Here is a 15265-nt window from a genome sequence, read left to right on the forward strand (position 1 = left end):
CAGTAATGCAGTGTCCCGATGAAGACAAATTTGTGTTTTCCTACCTCTTCCCAGCAACATTTTCATTCAGTTTGACCAGAAGACTTGCGTAGTATATAGCAGTTATTGTTTTAAATGCGGACATTTTGGGTTAAGCTTCGCAGTGACCGTTATGAATATTAACCGAAAACTTAAATTGCTTTAACCACTCTTATTTATGATATTAAACTTTCCACTATACGTTTCGGCGGATTTCACCCACCTAATCATGTGGATTTATGTTTGTTAAGAAGGATGGGTGTAAGAAAAATGTTTAAGCTCCAAGTTACGTGAATGTTTTGATTACACATGTCAACAATAACATAATAACTAGAAATTATATTTCAGTCAATACTCATGCAACTGTTTATTGGCTATATCAATTTCAACTGTAGTCATTATCAGCTGGCCATAAATATTGCTTGCCCGATAACCACGTCAAAACATTCTAGAAGTCAACGTTTCAGTGAGGCTTCTACTAGAAGACTGAACAATTTTGTGAGCATTTTTAAATATAAACACTTTTCAGTGGTCACAGCCTACTTTTCAAGCCATATTTACAGCTTATACTATACGCTGACCTAAGCAAGAGATGGCATATCGGGAGCTACCAAGAGCAAAGGTCACATAAAACCTTTGCGAAATCATCGTTAAGAACCATCATTTTCACATTCTAGAAAGAAAACTGGCAATAAATTTTGCGAAAAATTAAATCGACTTCGTCACTTTTTACTCTCCGGTGACGACCAAATACATTTATGGCTGTTTCGTTTCTATCGTGATGGAGTCACGACTCGTCCAATACACGATCGATACACGAAATCCTTGTTCTCTTTTTAATACACTCCAAAAATTACTCGATAATTCGTTTCTGTGTTTGATTTTACCCAGCATTCGGCTACTGCTGCCCTCACCTTGCGCCGAGATCTTACATATTTAATTCTCCGTGTAAAATGAACCGCGCTCGTTCTCCCGACACGCCTACGCTGTCAGTTATTTCGTACATTTTCAATCGCCGATCGCCCAACCCAAAACTATACACTTTCCCGATATTTTCATCAGTAGTAGAACTTTTGCAACTTCCTTTATGTGGCCCATCTTCTAGAGAAGTACGGTTACATCTGAATTCATCAATTTTTTTCTGTAGGAAATAAAAACGTATACTGCTTATAAACATTCGCTAAATCTGAATAAATTTTCTTTGGCGGTAAAGTTTTCGAAATAAATTCATTCTGGCACGGTATTACCAGTTTTCATCTGTATGCAAAAAAATCATTTGTATGAAAATTTCAGTGAAAGAAATGTGACGTTCGTTTGGCAGTTCTGCTGTTACATATTTTCATGAGAAAGAAATGTGCGTTCAGTTTGACACTTCTGCTGTCGCATGCTTTTCCTTTTCATAACAACAAATTCGTATTGAATATTGATGTTTTGCAAAAAAGAATACAATTGATAGCAGTATTTCAGTGTGTTATCGGTGGTGATCATAACTTCGGTGTATTGCAAGGGCTGAATCGATTCGTTCTAATTTGGTTTTGTTTTCAATTAACACAAACTGAAGGAAAGATTAGAATGGATGAATCCCCTTTCGACCAACTGGCCATCCGACAACCACTGGAGATACAGACTTATTATACAATAAACATTTTCTGTTAACCTGGCTGCGAGAAAGAACACGCTAAGCTGTGCTGTGAAAATGTGCGGTTTTGTTTTCCTTTTTGCAGTCATGTTTAACAGAAAAGCGGAAAGTTGTGTATATGGCTAACTTTAAATCCTACCTGTTCGTAGATTAAAACAATGTGAAATAGTATCATTAAAGCTACTACCCTCACAGACGCAGCAGCTGGAAAGGTCTTTCTCATACCTCGTGAACTAATGATTCCAACCGATTGGCCCATTCATTTTGACTTCTATTCCCAATCAATGTTCCGTTTGCAGTAACAATACTGTATATATGGTCAGAGGTAGGGGTATGAGGAACTGGACAGAGAAAGGGGAAGAAATAGATATAAATCAGGGGAGGGAGGATATGGACAGAGAGATGAGGGAGGAAGAGATGGGTAGAGAGTCTGGGATAAAAGGAGCGGGGGGGGGGGAGGGGGGGGGGAGTGATGAAGGGAGACAGGGGGACGAGAAGGAGATGCGCAAAAGGCGTGGGCAGCAGGTGAGGGATAGAGAGAGGAGGAGAGAAGGAGATAAGAATTTATATCCAACTCCCATAGATGTTTACCAACTGCGAAGCATTGTAGCGTTCGCTAGTTCCGAATAAAATATATGCATCGCAGTTGTTTGAAAGAGTCGCTTACCAGACTGGCTCTAGACTAACTCTACTGTGCGACACGTCCCACTATAACAAAATCAGTGTTTACTGGTATCAATCCCTTTTCAGTGTCCGTCGCCGTAGTTGTTTGGTCTATGCGTCCAGCTGCTAAGCGGAGGACCTGGGTTCGATTCCCAGTAATATCAACGATTTTTTCCTTGTTGAGAGGACGGGAAGGGGTGCACTCAGCCTTTTGAGGGCAATTGGGAAGCTACTCGACGGATTAGTTGCGCCTCCACGGTCAACGAGTCCGACAACGGCCGGAGAGCGGTGTGATGACCTCACTCCCCTATCCAAATGATGCCAGTGGCACAGGGTGACACGGTGGTCGGTCGGTCTCGATTGGCCTGTCTGGGCCACAATGCGGAAGTTTGCTTTGGTTTGCCTTATCGTGCCAAGACGATTCTATTCTTTGTATTGGGCTGTTTTTTTTCCTATTATGTGAAGGAAATGAAAACATTTTAAAAGACCCCATAAAAAGGACATCTACTGCTGTGTTTCTTCGGTAAGTGATATGGTTTCGGACAAGCAGTAGAGCACAGTTGACTTCGTTCACACTAAATGAGTTTATAGTGACTAGCGGTGTTTGTGGTAGGATGGCGCCGAACGTGAGTGAATGCCGGCGGTTTATCTCGAGAAAGTTTCGCCCAAGTTTACATTTTGCGATAAAAATGACAAAGGGGAAGCGTAACAAGGCGCCGTTGTCACATACACAGAAATCGGCAGAACTGTGCTAAGGAAACAAGTTTTCCACCGCCTGCCTCCAACAGTTCACCATCGAGCGGCTGTTCAAAGTGTATGTTCGTGACTAGAGCGCGTTGACTGCAGTCTAATACCTACGCTGTCATAAACGACTATGGAAATGACACGAGATCAGCAGCTAGCACAAAACTCGGCACCGCCCACGTGATTCACGGTATCGCCAGCGACTTGGCTGACATCGATCGTTGGCGGGGCGCCTGAAACAGGATCTCGCCACTAGGCAAGCCCTACTAACCTGTTTCTCACCAGTCGATAGCTGAACTGAATGCGCTGTTTGAGGCGTCAGCTTAATACGCGTAAAGGAGACAGAAGCAAGCAAACGAGACGGCATTTGCATGATAATTGGCATTCCGTCGCACCTTCGGCAGTACGCCACTGAATGCTCTCGTGCGCCGGCTCTAAGCTTCACCTCTCCGCAAGATGCTCTCCATTACTGTCATTCTCCGCAATCTTTACTCCGCCAAAACCACGGCACCTCCCGAACTGTCATATTTTTCTCCTAATGTCTCACACAACACGTATAATAGACGCCCACAACATTCTCTTAGAAATTTGATGCTGTCCTAAAAGACAGTATGAATTCTGGTTTCAATTACTTCTACGTATACTCCTCAAGCCACATTAGGTGCGTGACGGAAGGTACTTCTGTTACCAGCATTTGTTCCCACCTTTCCTGTTCCAATTACGAATGGCGCGACGGAAGAATAATTGTCGAAATCTCCGTTTGAGCTCTATTTCCTCTGGCTCTCTCATAGTAATCATTTCGCAGGACGTATGTTGGAGGATGTAATAATTATGTTGCCCGATTCCTGTTGGATTGTAATCTTTCGGAATATCAGCGGTAAACCTCTTCGTGATACACCACATCCGTCTGGCACTGGAGTTTGTTGAACATCTCCGTAGCGCTTACGCGCCAAGTAAACGATCTCGTGACGAAAAGCGCCGCTCTTCGTTGGATCTTCTTCTGTCACTTCTATTAATTGTAAATGGTAAGTCTGTCTTGTGAACAGTAGTCAAGAATCGGTCGAAGGTGTGTTTTACAAGCCACTTCTTTTTCTTAAGACTCTCCCAATACGGCATCTACTTTCACTTGTCACTCTTCTTTAGGTCGCGCCGGATGTTTACTCCCAGGTATTTTACAGAAGTTACTATTTCCAGTGATTTATTGCTAATGAATACCAGTGGATTTCTTCATCTGTGCGCAATGTGTTACATTATTACTGCCAGTCCCTGCGTCAGTCGGCGATCTGCTGCAGGTCTTCCTGCATTTTGCTCGAATCCTCTTGGTTCGCTACCGTCAATAGGATGGATCATCCGCGAATAACCTCATGACCGAGCGAGGTGGCGCAGTGGTTACATTTTATGTTTCAGAATTATAAACCATATTGCTCATGAACATTTCTGACATGACAAAATTATATTTCATATTTCATGTACTGGGATTCAATCCAGCCTTCGGCAGTACGCCACTTAATGCTCTCGTTATACGAGCGCACCTCTTGCGCCGGCTCTAAGCTTCACCTCTCCGCAAGATGCTCTCCATTACTGTCATTCTCTGCGATCTTTACTCCGCCCAAGGACTCGCATTCGGGAGGACGACGGTTCAATCCCGCGTCCGGCCATCCTGATTTAGGTTTTCCGTGATTTCCCTAAATCGCTCCAGACAAATGCCGGGATGGTTCTTTTAAAAGGGCACGGCGGACTTCCTTTCCCGTCCTTCCCTAATCCGATGAGACCGATGACCTCGCTGTCTGGTCTCCTTCCCCAAAACAACCCAACCCAGTAACCTCATGGAGCCTGCATCGTTACCGAGTAGCTCAATAACTTATATTGTACATACTCGGTCCAGTCACATTAATGTGGCCACCGTCTGTGTTCGACTTCGACGTGCAATGACCACTCACAGGCGGCAGGGACCAGCACCGACAGTGGAGTGTGTATAACGTGTGTCAGTGGGACGTGGAAAATAGTTCAGTCGTTATCGTAATGCGGAAAAGGAGCGATTTATCCGACGTCCAGAAGAGGATGTTCATTGGCTCTCGGGCCAAGTGTACAAGCATTTCCGAAGTTTGTAACCTGTTCGCGTGCAGCCGTGGTTAAAGTATATCGTGCACGGCAAAATGGTGCTATCCAAAACTGGCGCTGAGGCGACTGTGGTGCACCAAGGGCCATAAATGACAGGGTTGAACAAACCAAGGCTGTGGAGGTGTGTACAGGCGAAAAGACGTGCAACGGTTGAGCAACTGACCTCCCAAATGAACCAAAGGGCTACCAGTAGCGTGTCCTCAACCAGAATTCACCCAACGTTGCTCTTATGGGCCTCTGTAATAGGCGCGTGGTTTGTTCACCCAAGCTGACTGCTGTTCAACGGCAACGAAGACTGAATTTGCACTCCAAAGGCGCAACTAGACGTCCACGGAGTGCCAGCAGGTGGCATTTTCATATGAATCACGTTTTAGCGCCCCCCCCCCCCCCCCCATCGAACACGTGTCAGTGCGAGTACGACCCTGCAACAATTGTCGGAAGGTTCCAAACCGGATGATGGAGCGTTATGGTGTTGGGAATGTTGTTGTCATACTCCCTGGGTAATCTCGTCATTCTGAAAGGCACTATGGATCTACACAAGTATGCATATCTGCTCTCGGGGATCCTGTCCACCACAACATGCTGTTTTTTTTTCCTCGACAGAACGGCATTTACCGCAGGACAATGCAACGTGCCACACACCTCGCGGTGTACGAGCGTGGCTGGTGGAGCACCAGGATGAGTTTGCGGTAATCCCCTGGCAACCGAACTTCCCGGATTTAAATCCAGTCCAGAATCTATAGGCCCACGTAGATCGGGCTGTTCGCGCCACGGATGCTCAACCGAGAAACCCAGCGCAGCTGGACACTGCGCTGAAGTCGGCATGGCTCTACGTCCCTGTCGGTGTCTTCCAGAACCTCGCTCCCTCTCTTCCTGCACTTACGCGCTGCAAAAGGTGTTTATTCACGCTATTGACATGTGGTCACATTAATGTGACTGGACCACCTTCTGCTGAATCCGCATGATAGCGTTTCAACGATTTAGAAGGAAACAACTCGAAGCAAGAAACGAATCTAATAATCTATGTCACAAAGAAACATAAAAAGTATTCTCAACCGCAATGAAGATTCGTAATTTTTCTACGTACATTGGCACCTTTTTCCACGAATTTGTAAATCTTACTGCTAGACACAGATGATCGCGGTGAGTGCCTGCAGCATTTTAGGAGAAATAACAGAGCTGAAATCCGGTGACGTTCGGAACCCTCTCTTTCGAATAGCGACGAAGGAGATCGCTGAGCTTGTCGGCCGCATCCGACGGATGCCTCCATGCCATGACGCACTGCGGGAAGTTTGCGATTTAGCCCAGGTCACTGGGCTTTGGCGAAGATGGCTAGGCTAGTCATGGAAATATTTGCGTGGAAACGATCGACAACTCGACTGGACAGCAGAAAACGTAACGTACACTTCGGAGAGTTTTCGCCTTAAGTCACGGTAGAGGCATCAGGTCTGCAGGCCATCACCCATGTGGAGCCACCTCCCACACACATTAATTCTGCTGACTCTTTTTCTGCCGCTATATATCGATCGGCTACCTCCGCATGGAGGCCCAGCCCACCAGCGCGGCCGGCCGCTGTGGCCGAGCGGTTCTAGGTGCCTCAGTCCGAAACCTTGCGCGGCTACTACGGTCGCAGGTTCGAATCCTGCCTCGGGCAGGGATGTGTGTGATGTCTTTAGATTAGTTAAGTTTAAGTAGTTCTAAGTCTAAGGGACTGATGTTAAGTCCCATGGTGCTTAGAGCCATTTGAACCATTTTCGCACCAGCGCGCGTTAAAGTCCTTGTCTGCGGAGGACGGTATTGACGAAACATCCACTCCCGTGCTCGAAGTGCAGGCAACAAGCAGTCGTCAGGTCACCCAGGTTTACACTGAGGTGACAAAACTCATGGCACAGCGATGTGCACGCATACAGATGGCGGTAGCATCGCGTACACAAGGTATAAAAGGGCAGTGCATCGGTGGAGCTGTCATTTGTACTCAAGTGATTCACGTGAGAAGGTTTCCGACTGGGTAAGGCCGCACGAGGGGAATTAACAGACTTTGAAGGCGGAATACTATCTGGAGCAAGACCTATTGGACATTCCATTTCGGAAATCATTAGGGAATTCGATATTCCGAGATCCACAGTGTCAACAGTGTGCCTAGAATACAAATTCAAGCATTACCTCACACCACTGACAACGCAGAGACTGAAGGCGTTCACTTACCGACCGAGAACAACAGCGTTAGCGCAGAGTTGTCAGTGTTAACAGACAAGCGACACTACAGAAATAACCGAAGAAATCAATCTGGGACGTACGACGACCGTATGGATTAAGACGGTGCATTGACATTTGGCGTTAATAGGCTATGGCAGCAGGCGACCGAAGCGAGTGCCTTTGCTAACAGCACGACATCGCCTACAGTACCTCTCCTGCTATCGCGACCTTGTCGGTTGGACTCCAGACGACTGGAAAACCGTAGCTTGGTTAGATGAGTCCCGATTCTAGCTGGTAAGAGCTGATGGTAGGGTTCGAGCGTGGCGCAAACCCAAGTTGTCAACAAGGCACTGTGCAAGCTGGTGGTGGCTCTATAATAGTGTGGACTGTGTTTACATGGAATGGACTGGCTGCAGGTCTCAACCGATCACTTACTGGAAATGATTATGTTCGACTGCTTCGAGAACATTTGCAGCCATTCGCAGATTGAATGCTCCGAAACAATGATTGAATTATTTTGGATGACAATGCGCCTTGCAATCGCGGCACAATTGTTCACGGTTGGTTTGAAGAACATTCCGGACAGTTCGAGCGAATGATTTACGCACTCCCGACATGAATCCCACCGAACATTAATATTACATAATCGACATGTCAGTTAGTGCACAAAGTGCTGCACCGGCAACACTTTCGCAATTAAGAATGGCTAAAATGGCAGCATGGTTCAGTATTTCTGCAGGGGACTTCCAACGAGCTGTTGAGTCCAAGCCACGTCGAGATGCGGCAGTACGCCTGCCAGAAGGAGGTCCGACAGGCTATTAGGAGGTATTCCTTGACTTTTGTCACCTCAGTGTATGTTTTGTGTGGTACACCAGATCGATTAAGGTGAATGCCAATATTCTTCATTTGTAAAGAACGTGACACATTTCCTTACAAACTATGGTCCAATACGAGCTTGTGTTTCGTCTGTTTGTCGGCGGGACTTTAAACCGTTACCTTCCTTCCGCCCTTGGTGATTCAGATTCAAGAACATCTGATAAACAAGAGTCACTATTGAAAGTGAACACAATGCACATGCACCATTAGCCACTGACAACACTAAGTGTGGCGCTTCCCTGTCGATAAGGACAACTGCAGTAAGAATGTCAGAATTTTCCGGCTATTGTAAGAAACTTAAGTCATATACTCATTGAACTCATAATATCGTGCGATTTGTATCAGTTCTGCCTTCTAGGAACAAAAAACGCGATTTGATTGGATACAAATTAACGACGTATTATGGATATTAGTCTCATTATACAAAGAGATGGCACACTCAGAGTGTGCCATCTGTATAGGGCCTATTAATCCGAATAACATGAAGATGGTTGTTTGACGGTGAACCGCCGATATTATAATCTACCATTGTTGAAGACTAGGAAATCAGTATCTGCGAGAGTTACTGTCCGCTAGTGGGTGAAACGTGTCAAAATTATCTAGACTACATAGGTCCAAAATCCCAGTACTAGACGGGGACGTGAAACCCATGTGGCAACATCCTTCGTATGAAACAGAGACCTCATCAGTCTACTGCCACCCACTGAAGCGCTTAAAACATTTCTCGTGAGGAATGTACCCAATTTTTTTTTAAAAAAAGAGGTGGAGCCCCTCCACGCCCACACCGGCATGATGGCCAACACAAAAGGTCTACTGCCATCTCTGCATAAGGGTTAGTATTCACTAAAGTGAGGTGTCGCAGGATGTGGGTACTGCGATGTCTGCGTACGTCTGGTTAGGATTAACCATTAATACGCGCTCATCTGGAGATAGATTGGTCGAAATCTGACGAAGGGTAGCGGTTTGAAGGGCAGAGGAAAAAAAGTGCCAAAGCAAGAGCCAAGGGAAAAAAACCTCTGCGAAAGTTAGGTCGGGCGGCAAGAGCAGTAGCGGTTGTCTTGCTGCCTGCGATAGGTTGTGTAAGGATAGGCTTTGTTAGTAGTGGGTATCATGCATGTCGATACCTTGACGTTGTGCGTTTGTGCTGCTCGGCGGCTGGCGCTGGGTGCTGGTACAGAGTCCTCGTTCAGCGTCCTGCAACCTGCAACAGTAGGTTTGTTATCGGTCTTGTGTCCGATAGGTCATATACCGGAGGCACAGTGTGAGGGAGTGTTGGCAGATTGTTCGTGCGTCTGTGGGCGAGCTCGTCGGTGTCCCTGCTGTGGCCTGTTGGTTGGCTCTAATAGCAGCTGGTAGTTGCCAGTCAGTGTTGCTGATGTGCAGGGGCTTACCGGCGTTTGTCGCTGTTTGCGTATGTTAGTTTACCATAGGTGGTTATGCCCTAGCTAGCAGTGTCTTTGGCCGCTTGTGTTTCCACCTGTGGTTGTGATGGAATGTACTCAACTAGGGTGCAGCTGTTATAAACAACGCTGAGGAATTTCTAAATTAAAAATTTTTATCCTGGTACGTTGGGTTGATGACACGACAATCTTATAGTGATACGTACATACACTCCTGGAAATGGAAAAAAGAACACATTGACACCGGTGTGTCAGACCCACCATACTTGCTCCGGACACTGCGAGAGGGCTGTACAAGCAATGATCACACGCACGGCACAGCGGACACACCAGGAACCGCGGTGTTGGCCGTCGAATGGCGCTAGCTGCGCAGCATTTGTGCACCGCCGCCGTCAGTGTCAGCCAGTTTGCCGTGGCATACGGAGCTCCATCGCAGTCTTTAACACTGGTAGCATGCCGCGACAGCGTGGACGTGAACCGTATGTGCAGTTGACGGACTTTGAGCGAGGGCGTATAGTGGGCATGCGGGAGGCCGGGTGGACGTACCGCCGAATTGCTCAACACGTGGGGCGTGAGGTCTCCACAGTACATCGATGTTGTCGCCAGTGGTCGGCGGAAGGTGCACGTGCCCGTCGACCTGGGACCGGACCGCAGCGACGCACGGATGCGCGCCAAGACCGTAGGATCCTACGCAGTGCCGTAGGGGACCGCACCGCCACTTCCCAGCAAATTAGGGACACTGTTGCTCCTGGGGTATCGGCGAGGACCATTCGCAACCGTCTCCATGAAGCTGGGCTACGGTCCCGCACACCGTTAGGCCGTCTTCCGCTCACGCCCCAACATCGTGCAGCCCGCCTGCAGTGGTGTCGCGACAGGCGTGAATGGAGGGACGAATGGAGACGTGTCGTCTTCAGCGATGAGAGTCGCTTCTGCCTTGGTGCCAATGATGGTCGTATGCGTGTTTGGCGCCGTGCAGGTGAGCGCCACAATCGGGACTGCAAACGACCGAGGCACACAGGGCCAACACCCGGCATCATGGTGTGGGGAGCGATCTCCTACACTGGCCGTACACCACTGGTGATCGTCGAGGGGACACTGAATAGTGCACGGTACATCCAAACCGTCATCGAACCCATCGTTCTACCATTCCTAGACCGGCAAGGGAACTTGCTGTTCCAACAGGACAATGCACGTCCGCATGTATCCCGTGCCACCCAACGTGCTCTAGAAGGTGTAAGTCAACTACCCTGGCCAGCAAGATCTCCGGATCTGTCCCCCATTGAGCATGTTTGGGACAGGATGAAGCGTCGTCTCACGCGGTCTGCACGTCCAGCACGAACGCTGGTCCAACTGAGGCGCCAGGTGGAAATGGCATGGCAAGCCGTTCCACAGGACTACATCCAGCATCTCTACGATCGTCTCCATGGGAGAATAGCAGCCTGCATTGCTGCGAAAGGCGGATATACACTGTACTAGTGCCGACATTGTGCATGCTCTGTTGCCTGTGTCTATGTGCCTGTGGTTCTGTCAGTGTGATCATGTGATGTATCTGACCCCAGGAATGTGTCAATAAAGTTTCCCCTTCCTGGTACAATGAATTCACGGTGTTCTTATTTCAATTTCCAGGAGTGTATAATCGAATATTCCCTGTTGGAAATTTAATTGTGGTGTGGTTTTTGACCGTCATGTGGTCTTGGAGAGCTGCTCTTTTCGCAGAACACTTGTTTCAGTTTCTTCCAAAAGATGTTTATTAAGAGTTTTGGCGTCACCTTTTGGTTCTTAATTCATATAATCTGGAAAATGAAGATATACGGTGAGCATAAAATATGTACTGTTTCAGTCTTTCCAGTCGTAGTAATAATTGCAGAGGATCTCGTGCGTTAGATGGGATGGTGACGTAAAGCACGAGGGGGATTTCGTCTAAGCGCCAGCGTATCGTCTTCAGGCAGTGGTATGTATTGCTGGAAAAAGACCAATTGTCGTGGCGAAACTCATGCGTGAAGTAATGGTCCTTAGTTCTGGCAATCTTACAACAGTGCAGTTTGCAGAAAGCCGCCGTATGAGCTGCAGCATCTGAATTCCAAATGCAGCAACTTTTCGGTTCTTTTGCTGCGGCGTCCTCTGTCGACTGCGTGATTTCAGGACGGCCTATGCTGTATCGAGTGTGTGATTCGTCGCTGGCCGTGCTAAAGTGACGGCGATTACAGCTAAGCACGCACCGAAGTACGTATGTTGGATAAAAAGTAGGGGCAACACTGCTGTAACTTGTACCAGCCTTTACCGACAGACGTTCGCTGTATTATATGCCCTTAGTATAATCGCTCCGCATCTCGATCACCTCCTCCCACTCAGATGGAAGCTGCTGTACATCGTCAGCACGTCCATCTCTGTCAATGTCACAAGGACCGCCCTATTGGCGTGGATGAGGTCTTCTCGTGTGGTGTAACTCGTGCCACGAAGAGGTTCCTCCATTTTGGCGAACAGATCGTAATTGCACGGACTCACGGTGAATGTTCCAGTATCTCCCACCCCTCGTACGCAGGAGCTCCTGCACGGGTTTCACTCTGTGGCATCGTGCATTGTGATGAAGGATGACGGGTTGCAGTGTCAGTAACTGTTGTCACTTTCTTCTCAGTGGGAGACGAAGGTAATGTAAGGAATTGCATTATTGGGCTTTCTGCATCACGCTGCGCCGCAGGGGCACACGATCACTACAGCCTAGTACTGCAGTTTCTTACATTATCGCTCTCGTCCCGCACTGAGAAGAAAGCAACCGCACGTTCTGGCACTGCATCCTATTATTCTTCGTGACAATGCACGATGCCACACGGCAGACCCCGCGTAGGATCTGCTGCGTACGTGGGGGCGTCAGGTACTGGAACATCCACCGTATACATCAGATCAGCATCCAAGCGACACGTTCGCCAAAAACACAAGAGAAGATATCATCAGTGCTATAGGGCGGTGCTTGCGAGACATCGACAGAGATGTATGGGCTGACGATATACGCCGCCTTCCATCTGTATGTGGAAAGGTAGCTGAGATGCGGGGCGATTATATTGAGGGCATGCAATACGGTGAACGACTCTCAATAAATTGCGGTATGAATTATAACCGTGTTGCCACTACTTTTTATCCAGCCTGTCTAACTAACAAACCGAGTAAGCTGCCACAGTGGTGAAGACACTGATGAATTATAACAGTGTTACCATTACATTTTATCCAACCTGTGAAACTAAGAAATCGAGTAAGCTGGCGCAGTGGCGAAGACACTGGACGGGCATACTGAGGGACAGCAGTTCAAACCGCATCCTGCCATCCCGTTTAGTTTATCTAAATAACTTCAGGCAAAGTCTGGTTGGTTCGTTTGAAAAAAGAACACGGATGATTTTCTTCCCCAACGCGAGCTTGTGCTCCATCTCTAATGATATGGTCGTCGAAGAGACGGGAGACTGTAATTTCGCTTCCTTCAGACCTAAGAATCCATCACTTTGCGCCTTGAGAGTACGGCAATTACCAATATTTTACATTAGTAATTAAATGCTGAACTACTTTATAAATTTTTCAAATGCAGTCAATTTTGGATTCCCAAGTAACGTAGGTTTCATATACTAATCTAGAGAGAACGTATACTAATCAACCAACTAACTAAGATTTTATGTTTGTAAATTCAAGTTGCCTTGTTGTTAGGAATCCACCTAACATCGTTGGTCCCCGTATGGCTGGCTGGCTGACTGTTATTGTTGTGGTCTTCAGTCCGAAGACTGATTAGACTCAGCTCTACACGCTACTCTATCCTGTGCAACGGTCTTCATCTCGTATAACTATTGCAACTTACATCCTTCTGAATGTGCTTACTGTATTTATGTCTTGGTCTCCCTCTACGATTTCCACCCCTCACACTTCACTTCAATAATAGATTGCTGATCCCCTGACGTCTTAGAATGTGTTCTAACAACCGATCCTTTCTTCGAACTAGGTTATGCCACAAATTTCTTTACTTTCCAGTTCTGTTCAATACTCTCATTAGTTAAGTGCTCTAACAATCTAATTTTCAGCATTCTTAAGTACCGTCGCGTTTCAAAACTTCTATTTTCTTCTTGTCTAAACTGTTTAATGTCCATGTTTGACTTCCATACACTCCAGGAAAATCTTAAGAAAAAAACTACCTAAGCCTGAAATCTATATTTTATGGTAACAAACTTCTCTTCTTAAAAAACGCTTTCCTTGCCATTGCCAGTCTACGTTTTATCACCTCTCATTATTTATTTTGCTGCCAAAATACCAAACCTCAAACTTTAAGTGTCTCATTTCCTAATCTAATTCCCTCACTATCACCTGGTTTAATTCGACTACATTCCATTACCCTTCTTTTGCTTTTGTTGCTGTTCATCTTATATCCTCCTTTCAAGACACTGTCCATTCCGTTCAGATGATCTTCCAAGTCTTTTGGTGTCACTGACAGACTTACAGTGGGATTGCGCGACCACTCCCGCCGGAGGTTCGAGTCCTCCATCGGGCGTGTGTGTGTGTGTGTGTGTGTGTGTGTGTGTGTGTGTGTGTGTGTGTGTGGCTCTTAGCATAAGTTTGTTTAAGTAGTGTGTAAGTCTAGGAACCGATGACCTCAGCAGTTTGGTCCCTTAGGAATTCACACACATTTGAACATTTGAGAATTACAATGTCATTGGCAACCCTAAAGTTTTTGTTTCTTCTCTCTCAACTTTATTCCCTACTCCAAATTTTTCTTTGATATCCTTTACTGCTTGCTCAGTGTACAGATTGAATAACATCAAAGATAGGCTACAACTCTGTTTCACTCCGTTCTCAACCACCGCTTCCATTCATGCCCCTCGACTCTCATAACTGCCGTCTGATTTCAGTACCAGTCGTTAATAGCCTTTCGCCCACTGTGTTTTATCCCTGCGACCTTCAGAATTTCAAACAGAGTGTTCCATTCAACATTGTCAAAAGCTTTCCCAAGACTGCAAATGCTATAATCGTAGATTTGCCTTTCCTTGACTTGTTTTCTGAGATAAGTCATAGGGTCAGTACTGCCTAGCGTGTTCCTACACATCTCCGGAGGCTTGTAAGTCCGTAAAAATGACTGAGGGAGGCGGGGACATCCACGTGCAGCAGGAACATGCCTAGTAAAGCACTGTGGTGTTCAAACTAATCTTTGGCTTGAGAACAACTTCAACTTGTGTGTTACAGCCTGATATCTGCTGTGTGAGCGCATATTGTATACATAAAAACTAATGATTGGCATAAAGTAGGTTTAAATTTTGTGTGTATTGGGCTTTTTCACAGAAAACGTGTTGCAACATACCATGTATCACACAGACTGAGATTGAAAGAGAAGCCAAATGAGCTGAAAAGTCAGTTTCTTTAATAATAAGTTTTCGCATTCAAAAAACCACCTACAGAGCGCTAAAACTGAGAGGAAAACAGGACGCAAAATTTTCCATCAGAGGCGACATGCAATTTTCTCTTGAGTTGCTATATAGAACTAAATTGTCTGCTGCGCAATAACGTGAAAGAACCTGCTTTACAGACGTTAAACAAATCATTTTTCATGCCAAGAGGGAATATCTCCGGTCAGGTTAAATGA

At 46.4% G+C, this 15265-nt stretch overlaps 1 protein-coding gene across 2 annotated transcripts in view; it reads right to left on the minus strand.

The window, feature by feature from the left end:
• LOC126481220 (proton-coupled amino acid transporter-like protein pathetic) overlaps positions 1-15265 on the minus strand; it is a 322252-nt gene that overhangs the window by 232520 nt on the left and 74467 nt on the right. Inside the window, exon 2 of one of the 2 annotated variants that reach the window (XM_050104836.1) lies at positions 9382-9458. The exons of the other annotated variant lie outside the window; for it this stretch is intronic. The gene's annotated coding sequence lies outside the window, so the exon portion shown is untranslated. The remainder of the gene's footprint in view (positions 1-9381; positions 9459-15265) is intronic. 2 annotated transcript variants of the gene reach the window in all.

Source organism: Schistocerca serialis, chromosome 1 (assembly GCF_023864345.2).
Source record: "Schistocerca serialis cubense isolate TAMUIC-IGC-003099 chromosome 1, iqSchSeri2.2, whole genome shotgun sequence".
NCBI classification, from domain to species: domain Eukaryota; kingdom Metazoa; phylum Arthropoda; class Insecta; order Orthoptera; family Acrididae; genus Schistocerca; species Schistocerca serialis.